Raw genomic sequence first — 13,758 nt, 5'->3', positions numbered from 1 at the left:
AACAATTTTCTAAAACCACACAAAAAATCCAGCCATTCAGTCTATTGAAAACCTTAAAGGTTGTATAAAAATTTTAAAAATCTCTTGGCAGAAAACTAAAATATATGAATACTATGTATGCTGACCGATGAAAAAGAAAGAAATTTTTTTTGACAATGTTCAACTTGTCTTTCAAAAAATCTTCAAAATTAATGAAATAGTCTTTGGATTTGTTGATTTTTTATCTTGACTATAAAGATAAGTACTAAGTTCGAATTTTGCCGGTAAGATCAAAAATAAATCAATAAAAAAAGTATACAATTAAAAGCCTGTATTGTAAATTTTAATATAACTTGATGGAGAATAGCCCAAATTAACTTTTTAGAAAGATTTTAATCTTTAAAATGGATTCACAAAGAAACGTAAAGAATTAGAAAATTAATTTTGATTATTTCGGGAAAAATAATCGCGAAAATAAAGTGATTTTCAACTCGAAAACCGAACATAGTACTCACCTTAAGGTGGTATTACGTTCGAGTTTAAGGTGGGTATTAAGTTCGAGTTTAGCCGCTAAAATTAAAAATAAATCAGTAAAAAGAGTATAAAATTATTCCTATTTGATGCACATTTTATTATAGTTTGATGGGTAATAGTCCAACGCAACTTTTCACAAGGGTTATATTGTTAAAAATCGTGAAAAATGGCGATTTTAGCTGCTAAATTCAAACTTAATACCCACATTAAACTCGAACATAATACCACCTTACGGTGAGTACTATGTTCGTATTTTTCACCAAAACATAAAATTAAAAGTAGGGCTGTTTTCTTTTAGAAATGGATGCAACATTTGTATGGGCTATCCAGAACATCGTTGCACTGGTGTTCTATCCAGAACATCTCACCAGTGCAAGTCGCGCCGATGTTGCCAGATTGTATTTTCAATAAGTTTGTATTCCTTAAAATGGATTATTAAAGAAAAGTAATCGTGAAAAAAATGACGATTTTAGCGGCTAAAGGTGGGTATTAAGTTCGACTTTTTTCACTAAAGTGAAAACTAAAACAGTAAAAAAAGGCCTAAAATTATACATATTTGTGGCAGATTTTATTATAACTTGATGGGGAATAGCCCAAAGCAAGTTTTCAAAATTTTGTATTCCTTAAAAAGTATTATTAGAGAAAAGTAATCGTGAAAAAATGGCGATTTTAGCGGCTAAACTCGAACTTAATACTCACCTTAAAGGTGGGTATTAAGATCGGGTTTAGCCGCTAAAAACGTCATTTTTTCACGATTACTTTTCTTTAATAATCCATTTTAAGGAATACAAACTTTGTGAAAATTTGCTCTGGGCTTTTCCCCATTAAGTTATAATAAAAGTTGCAACAAATATGTATAATTTCATGCATTTTTCTTACTGATTTAGTTTTCACTTTAGCGATTTTAGCGGCTAAACTCGAACTTAACACTCACCTTTAACCGCTAATTTTCACTAAAGTAAAAACTATATCAGTAAAAAAAGTCATAAAATTGTACACATTTGTTGCAGACTTCAATATAACTTGATGGGGAATATTCCAAAGCAAATTTTCACAAAGTTTGTATTCATTAAAATGGATTATTAAAGAAAAGTAGTCGTGAAAAAATGACGATTTTAGGGGCTAAACTCGAACATAATACCCACCTTAAAGGTGAGTACTATGTTCGGTTTTATCACCAAAACACCAAATTAAAAGTACAAATATATATATGAAAACGATTATATTTTGATCAAGTCTTGCCAAATAATAGATGGAAAAGATCCAAGGAATTGAATGCAAATAATTTTATATTTCTAAATTAATTAATTAAAAAAAAAAGTAACCGTGAAAACAAGCTGGTTTCCGGTTTGAAAACTGAAAATAGTATTTGTGACAAGCACCTTTGGAATAATTAATTTTTTAATTTCTATCTCCCTTACAAATTTGTGCTGTATGTGTTTTGGTAATATTTTCAATTGAGGATGATCATTCACAATGAGTACCCAATAAACACAAACGCTTGAAAAATGCAAAATTTCAAACATTTTTCAAACATTTTTTCAAAGAATTAGGGTAATATTCAAGTTGAGAAATTGTTGAGAAAATCACGTTTTCAACAAAAAAACAGACATTACCCTCAACAGTAAAATTCAACACATTAGTAATAATTAGTCAAGTGTTATCCTCAAATTGAAATACATCGCTACTCAATCATTTCTCAAATAATTTTCTTTGTTTTGAGCATTTTCCAACAAATACTTATACAATCCTGGATTTTTCGCACGAAAAAATAGGCAGGCATATTATTTCGCATAAACAAGTTAACATCCCTGGGTTTGAGACCCTTTTTACGGAGATAGATGAAGATATTCGTTTTTTCAGAAACGAACTTAGTACTAAGCATTAAAGGTGAGTACTATGTTCGATTTTTTCACCAAAATACTATATTAAAAGTACAAATATATTTATGAAGACGATTATATTTTGATCGAGTCTTGCTAAATAATGGATGGAAAAGATCCAAGGAATTGATTGCAAATAATTTTATATTTCTAAATTAGTTAATTAAAAAAAGTAACCGTGAAAACAAGCTAGTTTTCAGCTTGAAAATTGAACATAGTACTCAGCTTAAGGTGGGCATTAAGTTCGAGTTTAGCCGCTGATAACGCATTTTTCACGATTACTTTTCTTTAATAATCCATTTTAAGGAATACAAACTTTGTGAAAATTTGCTTTGGGCTTTTCCCCATTAAGTTATAATAAAAGTTGCAACAAATATGTATAATTTAATGCATTTTTCTTACTGATTTAGTTTTCACTTTAGCGATTTTAGCGGCTAAACTCGAACTTAATACTCACCTTTAGCCGCTAATTTTCACTAAAGTAAAAACTAAATCAGTAAAAAAAGTCATAAAATTGTACACATTTGTTGCAGATTTCATTATAACTTGATAGGGAATATTCCAAAGCAAATTTTCACAAAGTTTGTATTCATTAAAATGGATTATTAAAGAAAAGTAATCGTGAAAAAATGACGATTTTAGGGGCTAAACTTGAACATAATACCCACCTTAAAGGTAAGTACTTTGTTCGGTTTTTTCACCAAAACACCAAATTAAAAGTACAAATATATTTATGAAAACGATTATATTTTGATCAAGTCTTGCCAAATAATGGATGGAAAAGATCCAAGGAATTGATTGCAAATAATTTTATATTTCTAAATTAATTAATTAAAAAAAAAGTAACCGTGAAAACAAGCTGGTTTCCGGCTTGAAAAAAATGCAAAATTTCAAACATTTTTCAAGCATTTTTTCAAAGGATTAGGGTAATAGTCAAGTTGAGAAATTGTTGAGAAAATCACATTTTCAACAAAAAAAAAAAACAGACATTACCCTCAACAGTAAAATTCAACACATTAGTAATAATTAGTCAAGTGTTATCCTCAAATTGAAATACATCGCTACTCAATCATTTCTCAAATAATTTTCGATGCGAGTCAAATTAAAAATTAACATTGTTGCAAATACTTTTCAACCAAAATTTGTATAAATGATATACCTACGCACTTCTAATTGAAAGTCAAAGCCAAAATTCTATGAATTTTATATAATTTATACGCTTTCGTCAAAATAACATATATGATAATACACTACGCTACATAATACACTACAATAATAAACATATCAATAAATAAGAACAAAACAACAAAACTTTAACAGCCTGTTTCTCAATGTCGAACGAGCTCTATCGATCGACTAATGGTGTTTTCTTTTCTGAAAAAAGTGCTTTGCCGTCATTTTGTCTGTACAGAATGCGCATTTTTAAAATGTTACCAACAACCTAAAAAAATGCTATCATTTCAGCCGGCAGAAAAGAATTCAAAGAAGGAAACAGGGCAATCGCAGCACTCTCGTTTGTTGGCAGTGCTGAAAATGCCCGTAATTTGCCTCTATGCGTGGCACTATTTTCACAACAGAATTCAAAGCCTTTTCGCACTTTTGTCTGTTTTTTTTAGAAAAGAACCTAAAAAGTACATTTTCCGGGCAAAATGCAAAAAAGTGCGCATTTTTTACAAGAAAAGAAAACACCATAAAATACATAGAAACAGCTGATTTTTGGTTATAAATTCAGCTGTTTCCATTTCAGTCGATCGATAGAGCTCGTTCGACATACAGAAACAGGCTGTAAATATCTTAAACATTATTTCTAAAAACTTTTGCATAGATAATTCGATTTCTTTCCTGTTGGTGTCATAAAACTGCATTAAAATTAATTAATATGCGTGCAATTTGAAATTAGGAACGTGCTGGACCGCGTGTTCGAATAGATATCCAACAGAAGGAATTCACATAATATCCATTTTAAAGGCCGGTATGCACCTCTAGCGAAAAATTTCATTCCCATAAGAAATGCATTGCTATTTATGCTAACGAAATTTTCGGTAGCGTTCAATTTCGTAAGCTGGTACGCACCTGTAATGAAAATAACAGGGTTGTCAAAAGCATATTTTGGCAGCAAACATTTAATTTATTACAATCATTGTGTGCGTAAAAGTTTTGAAAGGTTTGTAAATAATAAACAATTTATTTGAGGAATATTTGGAACATATATTAACAATTTTTAAAAGCGATTAGCTGGTTGAAAATTTGTGTACACAGCCCTGTTTTTTTGTTGTAGACTTGAATAAATTTTTGCTACCGAAAATTTCGCTAGAGGTGCATACCGGCCTTAAACTGATAATAGGATGTAAATTAAACTGACGATGTCATGCACATTTTCATGCAGAAGCTAATGATATGGAATAATATAAAATTGTTAACAATTTGAATTGGTTCCACTTTGAAACTTTTTTTGTCGATAAGGCACTCATTTGTCATCGGTCAGCTTCTTAATGTTTGCAAGAATGTAGCATCCAAAGATTTTAGTTTTCTGTAAAGAGATTTTCATTCGTCTTCATTTTGGAATCTTCAATTATCAGGTAACAATTATCAGGTAACATAAAGTGACGCTAACCTTTTGTGAAAAAAATGGTTTATTATTTTTTATATTTGTAGGTATTGAAATTGTAAAAGGAGGACAAAATCGTTACGCAGCATGTTATTAAAAGTGAAAGGAACAAGAAGAAGAAAAGCATTACGTTTTAGTGCCTGTTCGTGGAATTTTCGTTCGCCTCGACACGAACGATTCGTCAAAAATCCCATATTGATATCCCGAAAACCAGAGTCTGTGCAATCCTAATTGTTTCGGCGTTCGATAGTAAATCATAAATAATGAGTTCATGACAAATTTCAGGATTTTCTAGCAAATGTATCTAAAGTTATTTTAGTTTCAAACTAGACGAACGATTCGTCTCGAGTCGATTTTGTGTTTCATGAACAGGCAGTTACAGTTGGTAATTTTACATGGAAATTGGAAATAGTGGAATAATAAACTAATATTTCAACGCCAGTCGATGTTGTTAATTCTTAATAAATATATTTAATATATTAATAAAACATGTCTTTTATTGAAGAAAAAATGCCTATATAAATAAATAAAACTGTATTTAAAAACGAAGGTAAGCAGTTCTAATTTTGAAGTAAAAGGTTTACCAGAAATATGTAAAATTTGTCCAAATGAATGAAAAAAGATCAATAAAATCATTCCATATATGAATTCAATTCAGTTAAAATTTTTCATTCTGTATGGTGGTACATAAATATAGGAAAATGTTAGTTAATATATGGAATGTATTCTACCTAATTTCTACGAAAATCATATCGCTCAAACAAATAAAAATATCTTTGGCGTTATACGAAGTTCAACTTTCTTCACAATGAGTTCATTTTAACTTATAGAAGTGGTCACTTTTTTCTGGGTGTAAGGACCTGTCTACGAAGGTATGTTAGGGTCTATTACAAAAACCAAATATTTAGGTAGCAAAACCCTGAATAATAATGACTGCTTTACAACATATAAAAACAAAATATACACCCAGAAAAAAGTGCCTTCGAAACTAAAGGAAAAAATTTTCATCAATATAGTTTATCCATTTTATTTCCATTAAGGTAAATTTTTGTGAAAAATAATAAAATTTACTCGTTTCAGTAAAAAAATCCTAAACTGTAAGCAGTTAGGAATAGTTCATTAACTAGAATAAGGCATGGAATTTTACTCATACTATTTTCTTCGCTGGGTATAAGAATTTACTACTGAAAAAGAAAATTTTATTCACCGATAACAAAGCATTCGTAAAAATAAACAAAAACCGAACTAAAACCAAGTTTCCTCAAAATTAGTAAAATTTCTTATAAAATGATAATTGCGACTTCCTTTATAATAGAAAGTTTTTCATACATACGAACAACACTTGGCATAGAAAAATATTTTAGTTCATTCGTACTAAGAAGTATGCAATCCTTTCAAAACTTAAGGAAACACACTTGTTAGAATATAAGAAATTTTCCTAAATTTCTATTGTCTACCTGTAATCGATACCTGTCATCGTAATCGATGTGTTTGCGCGTGGGTGTAATCGATATATTTGCGCGTCGGTTGTTTTTTTAGTTGGAATCGCGTTGTTTCGGAGAGATTGTTAAAAAATAATATGGTAAAATAATATAATAAATAACAAATAAAATATATAAAATATTTGTTATTTTAAATTAGTGAGAAAAATTTTCGTTTTTTTAAATAAATCTATCAATAGTGTATAAAGAAAGAAAACACCAGCAGAATAACAACCCTTTCATTTGTCTTCATTTTGGAATCTTCAATTATCAGGTAATATTCAGTGACGCTAACCTTTTGCAACAAAAATGTTTTTTGATTTTTTATATTTGTAGGTATTGAAATTGTAAAAGGAGGACAAAATCGTTAGGCAGCAACTTATTAAAAGTGAAAAGTACAAGAAGAAGAAAAAGTGCGTTTTACAGTTGATAATATCACACGGAAATTGGAAATAGTGGAATAATAAACTAATATTTCAAAGAGATTCGATGCTGTTGATTCTTAATAAACATATTCAATATATTAATAAAACATGTCTTTTATTGAAGATAAAATTGCTTATAGAAATAAATAAAATGGTATTTAAAAACGAAGGTAAGCAGTTCTAATTATGAAGTAAAAGTTTTACCACAAATGTGTAAGATTTGTCGAAATGAATGAAAAAATTTCAATAAAATCATTCCATATATGAATTCAAATTAGTTAAATTTTTTCATTCTGTAGTATAGTGGTATATAAATATAGGAAAATGTTAACTAATATATGGAATGCATTATTCCTAATTTCTACGAAAATCACATCGTTCAAACAAATAAAAATGTCTTTGGCGCTATACGAAGTTCAACTTTCTTCACAATGAGTTCATTTTAACTTAAAGAAGGGGTCACTTTTTTCTGGGTGTAGAACAAAAAATACATTTGAAATATTCGTGGACAAGCGGAGGTCTGTTAGGTGGAGATCCCCTTAGGTCTCTGTCCACCCGCCTATGTTATCACACTTAAATGTCATTGGATAACCCTTAATTGTGCTACCTCCACTCTAAACCTTTCGTGGAAATAAAATTAATCTAATTCATTTTAAAAATTATTATTAAGAAAATTGAAAAAGATCATTACTATTAAAGTCAACAAATTTTAATATATAAAAACAATCAATATTATCTATTGAATTTAAGTTTAAGAATTTTAGATTTTTGAGAAGTATTATTGATAATTAATATATTAATTCCATTAAGTCCATTATGTATTATATAGCAAATAATGATAAATTTTAAATAAATTACATTTTATGAAGGAAAATTAAGTTTTAAATATTTACATAAACAAGAAAGGAAAACAAAATATTAAAGTAACAGGTTGGCTGGTCTAACAAAGAAAAACAAATTTTTTTGTCAAAATTCGTTTTTATTATTCAACATAGTTCCCTTCAAGAGCGATACAACGATTATAACGACCTTCCAATTTTTTGATACCATTTTGCTAGTACTCCTTCGGTTTTGCCTCAAAATAGGCCTCAGTTTCGGCGATCAACACTTCATTGCAGCCAAATTTTTCCCCTGCGAGCATCCTTTTGAGGTCTGGGGCCAGATCTGGAGAATACGGTGGGTGGGGAAGCAATTCGAAGCCCAATTCATGAATTTTTGCCATCGTTCTCAATGAATTGTGGCAGGGTGCGTTGTCTTGGTGGAACAACACTTTTTTCTTCTTCATATGGGGCCGTTTTGCCGCGATTTCGACCTTCAAACGCTCCAATAACGCCATATAATAGTCAATGTTGATGGTTTTTCCTTTCTCAAGATAATCGATAAAAATTATTCCATGCGCATCCCAAAAAACAGAGGCCATTACTTTGCCAACGGACTTTTGAGTCTTTCCACGCTTCGGAGACGGTTCACCGATCGCTGTCCACTCAGGCGACTGTCGATTGGACTCAGGATCATCAACACGTTGTTGTTTTTGGTCAACAACGTGTTGATTGAATCATTTGGAGATCGCGCGGCACCCATTTTGCACAGAGCTTCCGCATATCCAAATATTGATTAATGATATGAACAACACGTTCCTTGGATATCTTTAAGGCCTCTGCTATCTCGATCAACTTCATTTTACGGTCATGAGCACCGTCCTCCGTGCTCATTTCACCACGCTTGAATTTTGCATACCAATCAATTATTGTTGATTTACCTGGGGCAGAGTCCGGAAACTCATTATCAAGCCAATTTTTTGCTTCCACCGTATTTTTCACCTTCAGAAAACAGTATTTTATCAAAACACGAAATTCCTTTTTTCCTCTTTTTCACAATAACAAAAGTTGCTTCACAAAAGACGCTCTATCTCACAAACTAATTGACTTACAGACTTCAAATTTTGACACGAATCATCATTGAAGGTTGGTACTATATAAAAGTACAAGCGACGCCATCTATGTGTCAGACCGGGGACTTATCAGCCAACCTGTTAATTTTAATGAATACGAGGGCGGTTCGGAATCTTCTTAGCCTATTAATGACAGAGAATAGTTAGTTTTTCAAAAATATTTTTTTTTTTTCAATATAATCTCCTGAAACTTCAATAGCAATTCTATCCCTTCAATAGCAATAAATAGTTTTCCTCAAGGTCTTCAAACTAGTGATTTACAACTGGAATTGTATCTTCATTTGAGGTAAAACGCTTGCCAGCAAGGAATATTTTTAGATTTGGGAACAAGTAAATGTCACTGGTAGGTAAATCAGGAGAATAAGGTCGGTGGTCAAGCAACTCGTATTTTAATTCGTTGATTTTAGCCGTTGTCATAACCTTACCAGCCGATTGAATTGTTTTTGCCTTCTTTGGGGCACTTCCTCTAGCTTCAGTCCATTGTTTGGATTGTTCTTTTGTCTCTGGAGTATAGTGGTGGATCCATGTCTCATCAACAGTTATGAAACGACGCTTAAAAAATGCGGCATCCATCTTGCAGAAAACTTTTTCATCTGTAGTTCTTCATGCAAAATAAAATGGACTCGATCATTTGAGATGCCCATGATATTAGCAATTTCACGCACTTTTATTCGTCGATCATTTAATGTACTTTGGCTACAATTTCTGTTGTTGTTGCTGTTTTTGGACGTCCACTACGTGGTTCATCTTCAATGCTTGTACGATCACGTTTAAATTCAGCAACCCAATTTTTTACTGTTGCATATGAAGGAGCACTTTCACCTAACACATTCACCATATCATTATGAATTTCCCCAATAAACACAAGGATGAGTATTTTTCACATGTAACACCATATCAATTTGACAGTAAATCCGATATTCAACATTAATTCAAATCGCCTTGCAAATTGCTTGCCTTCAACAAATTTTCTAATAGGTTTGAAGCATTAAAATGAAATTTAGTTTGAAAAGTTATTGCTAATATGTTGAGAAATTGTTTTTTGTTGAGAAAGCGATTTTCTCAACAATTTCCCAAATTGAAGTTTAAGGCAATTCTATGAAAAAATGTTTGAAAGCGTATTGAGTATAAGCATTTCTCCAATGCTTGTGTTTATTGGGTCTTGTCCCGATAAACCTTAGAAGCACAGAAGAAATCAAATCATCAAATCGTGGTATGGTATATATCACCCGTACCCACTTAAATAAGGAATTAAATTAGCTTGGCTGTTATCCCTTTCGTTTATTGCTCAATGGACTACATATATAGAAGTGTTGAACAAATCGCTCGGAATTTATAAGCTGTACTTTCTTTATTTGATAAATAATATATATGTGTATATTAATATATTTAAACCTATTTAAATAAAATAACAGGTTGGCTGATAAGTCCCCGTATATTATTTTTATATAGTATCAACCTTCAAATGATTCGTGTCAAAATTTGACGTCTGTAAGTCAATTAGTTTGTGAGATAGAGCGTCTTTTGTGAAGCAACTTTTGTTATTGTGGAAAAATGGAATTTCGTGTTTTGACAAAATACTGTTTTCTGAAGGGAAAAAATACGGTGGAAGCAAAAACTTGGCTTGATAATGAGTTTCCGGACTCTGCCCCAGGGAAATCAACTATAATTGATTGGTATGCAAAATTCAAGCGTGGTGAAATGAGCACGGAGGACGGTGAACGCAGTGGACGCCCGAAAGAGGTGGTTACCGACGAAAACATCAAAAAAATACACAAAATGATTTTGAATGACCGTAAAATGAAGTTGATCGAGATAGCAGAGGCCTTAAAGATATCAAAGGAACGTGGTGGTCATATCATTCATCAATATTTGGATATGCGGAAGCTCTGTGCGAGCCCACATTTGACCAAAAACAACAACGTGTTGATGATTCTGAGCGGTGTTTACAGTTGTTAACTCGTAAACACCCGAGTTTTTCCGTCGATATGTGACAATGGATGAAACATGGCTCCATCACTACACTCCTGAGTCCAATCGACAGTCGGCTGAGTGGACAGCGACCGGTGAACCGTCTCCGAAGCGTGGAAAGACTCAAAAGTCCGTTGGAAAAGTAATGGCCTCTGTTTTTTGGGATGCGCATGGAATAATTTTTATCGATTATCTTGAGAACGGAAAAACCATAAACAGTGACTATTATATGGCATTATTGGAGCGTTTGAAGGTCGAAATCGCGGCAAAACGGCCCCATATGAAGAAGAAAAAAGTGTTGTTCCACCAAGACAACGCACCGTGCCACAAGTCATTGAGAACGATGGCAAAATTCATGAATTGGGCTTCGAATTGCTTCCCCACCCACCGTATTCTCCAGATCTGGCCCCCGGCGACTTTTTCTTGTTCTCAGACCTCAAAAGGATGCTCGCAGGGAAAAAATTTGGCTGCAATGAAGTGGTGATCGTCGAAACTGAGGCCTATTTTGAGGCAAAACCGAAGGAGTACTACCAAAATGGTATCAAAAAATTGGAAGGTCGTTATAATCGTTGTATCGCCCTTGAGGGGAACTATGTTGAATAATAAAAACGAATTTTGACAAAAAATGGGTTTTTCTTTTTTAGACCGGGGGCTTATCAGCCAACCTGTTATATTTTATGAGGAAAAAATTGTATTTTAATACGGTTTCCAATATTAATAAGGTTGAATAACACAACTGAATTGTGAAGGTAGCAGCAACCTATGCCATCGGTTTACACAACCAATAGCTTATGTTGTATTAGTTGTATTGATCGAATTATTTGGGAGTCATAACTGCCTTTTAATAGTTGCTGTAACTACCAAAAGGAGGTTGGCTATAAATTGGGTTGCAACAACCAATCTGTATTCTCTGTATAGGTACCAAGCCTGCGACAAACATTAGGGCCTCTAGAATACTTATCAAAAATTTAAACACTGTATGTATCCTAGTAAAAATTGAAGAAAACTCTATACACACAAAAAAATTTCACGAAATTTTTTCCAATTAAAATATTAATTGAGTTTTAAAAATATTCAATTAAAAATTTAATTGATTTAATAAATTTTTAATTGAAACAAAAAACAATCACAAAGATAATAGTATCAATTATTTTTTTAATTATACACATAAATTTAGTTAGGCGTGAACAGTTTTTTACTAGCATTTAACACCATTTTAAATGCATTTAAAACTTTTCGTGTTTTGTAGTTAATTTCATTTTTACCCTAATGTTAAGGCCGGTATTGAGTTGGCATTATCGTTCTAAATTGACCCTGTTTTGCCTTTTACTTTTCTTTAATAATTCATTTTAAAGAAAATAAACTTTTTCAATTTTTTATCAAAACTCGAACTTAATGCCCGCTTCCGAATGTCTATTCTCTTTACATGAGTATTCAAATTAAATAATATTTAGACTTAAGCATATCAAATTTTTGGCCTTATTATAAAACAGTTTTCCGGAACAACACACAAGCAGGTTCACAGAAATTGCTCTCTTTTGATGTGTTATGTTGATATCTTTCGTCAACCCTCCCGGTTTCCATATCTGTCGCTCTCTGAATAAAATATCACAACATATATATGTTTACTCGAAATTTGTAAATTTATATATGTTTACATTCACACATATTATTTTTATTAAACATTCATGCCCCACACATAATATATTCTAACGTATTAACATATGTGTCCCAAACATTTAGTGTTAGTTTAGGAACATTACATGTTTGCACTTAAATATATTGTGTTTAAAAATTGTGCCCGAAACACATTTTTTTTACATCGGAACATATGAAAAACATATTTTTCTAACAGTGCAATCTGTATTCTCTGTGGTTGATGTATATGGGGTCTATACCTCCAAAAATAGGCCGATATGGCTCATTTGGAATATCCGACTTATATTAATAACAATTACTTGTGCCAAGTTTTAATTGGATAACTTGTTCGTTCATAAGATAGCGTGATTTCAACAGACGGACGGACGAACGGACATCGCTAGATCGACTCAGAATTTCTCCACGACCCACAATTTATCTATACTTTATGAGGTTTGAGACTAATATTTTGATAAAAACAGAGAACAAAATAATTTTTGGTATTATAATGCCAGGAGCCACAGGATATTATATATCTACATAAAACTTCCCATTTCTACTAGGAATAGTAAAGCAAAATATATTTCAATTTAAAGTCAATGGCGTTATTATTTTTAAACTATTACAAAAACTTTCACCTTAGTACTGCCAAACATTTGAGCCATTTAAAGCTCATTTAAATATTTAGTCTGAATTAATCGACACTCTCTGCTATTGTGGATGAGGATAAATCAACGGAATAAAAGATTCTAAAACTGTTATCCTAATGCATATTTACATAGCTTCCACTCCGACACCCCCACCAGAACATCTAGCTTGTCATTGAAACGAGATGTGCAAGGATAATCATAAGGATGCTGTGAAAATTGATGGTGGCCCGGTGGTCGAAGAGATGGCCTGGTGCTGCATTTGTGGGGAATGCATGTCGATGATAATGTTGAACGATGTGATTGCTCAATTGAAATGTTTGCTTAAGCAAATACTAAAGACAAATAAAACTTAATAATAACCTGCCAGCCCGGCTGACTGCTCCCTTTCTATTGCTGGCAAGGCAACAGGCAAATGAATGGACTTGTTGAAAGTCATAGCCATACAAAATTTTCTCATGCAATTCTAATGGACAAACAGATGGACAAGGACGGCAAAAGACCATACAAATAGACAGGTATAGAAGGATATGCTATATAGTGTTTCGTTTGGTCATAATTTCACCAAACGAAGGCCTTTTCATGATACGGTAAGAATTTTGAAAATTTACCCATACTCAATAAAGGATACGCGATATTTC

General features: G+C 32.0%; 1 long non-coding RNA gene across 1 annotated transcript; it reads left to right on the top strand.

The window, feature by feature from the left end:
* Positions 1–6,630: 6,630 nt before the first annotated feature.
* LOC142224828 (uncharacterized) lies at positions 6,631–7,017 on the top strand. Its single transcript, XR_012719198.1, has 2 exons — positions 6,631–6,759; positions 6,822–7,017. It is a non-coding gene; the product is annotated as an uncharacterized LOC142224828 (long non-coding RNA).
* Positions 7,018–13,758: the final 6,741 nt, after the last annotated feature.

Source organism: Haematobia irritans, chromosome 1 (assembly GCF_050003625.1).
Source record: "Haematobia irritans isolate KBUSLIRL chromosome 1, ASM5000362v1, whole genome shotgun sequence".
Classification (NCBI taxonomy): domain Eukaryota; kingdom Metazoa; phylum Arthropoda; class Insecta; order Diptera; family Muscidae; genus Haematobia; species Haematobia irritans.
Note: the sequence above shows the minus strand (reverse complement) of the source record. Positions and strands in the feature narration are given on the sequence as shown.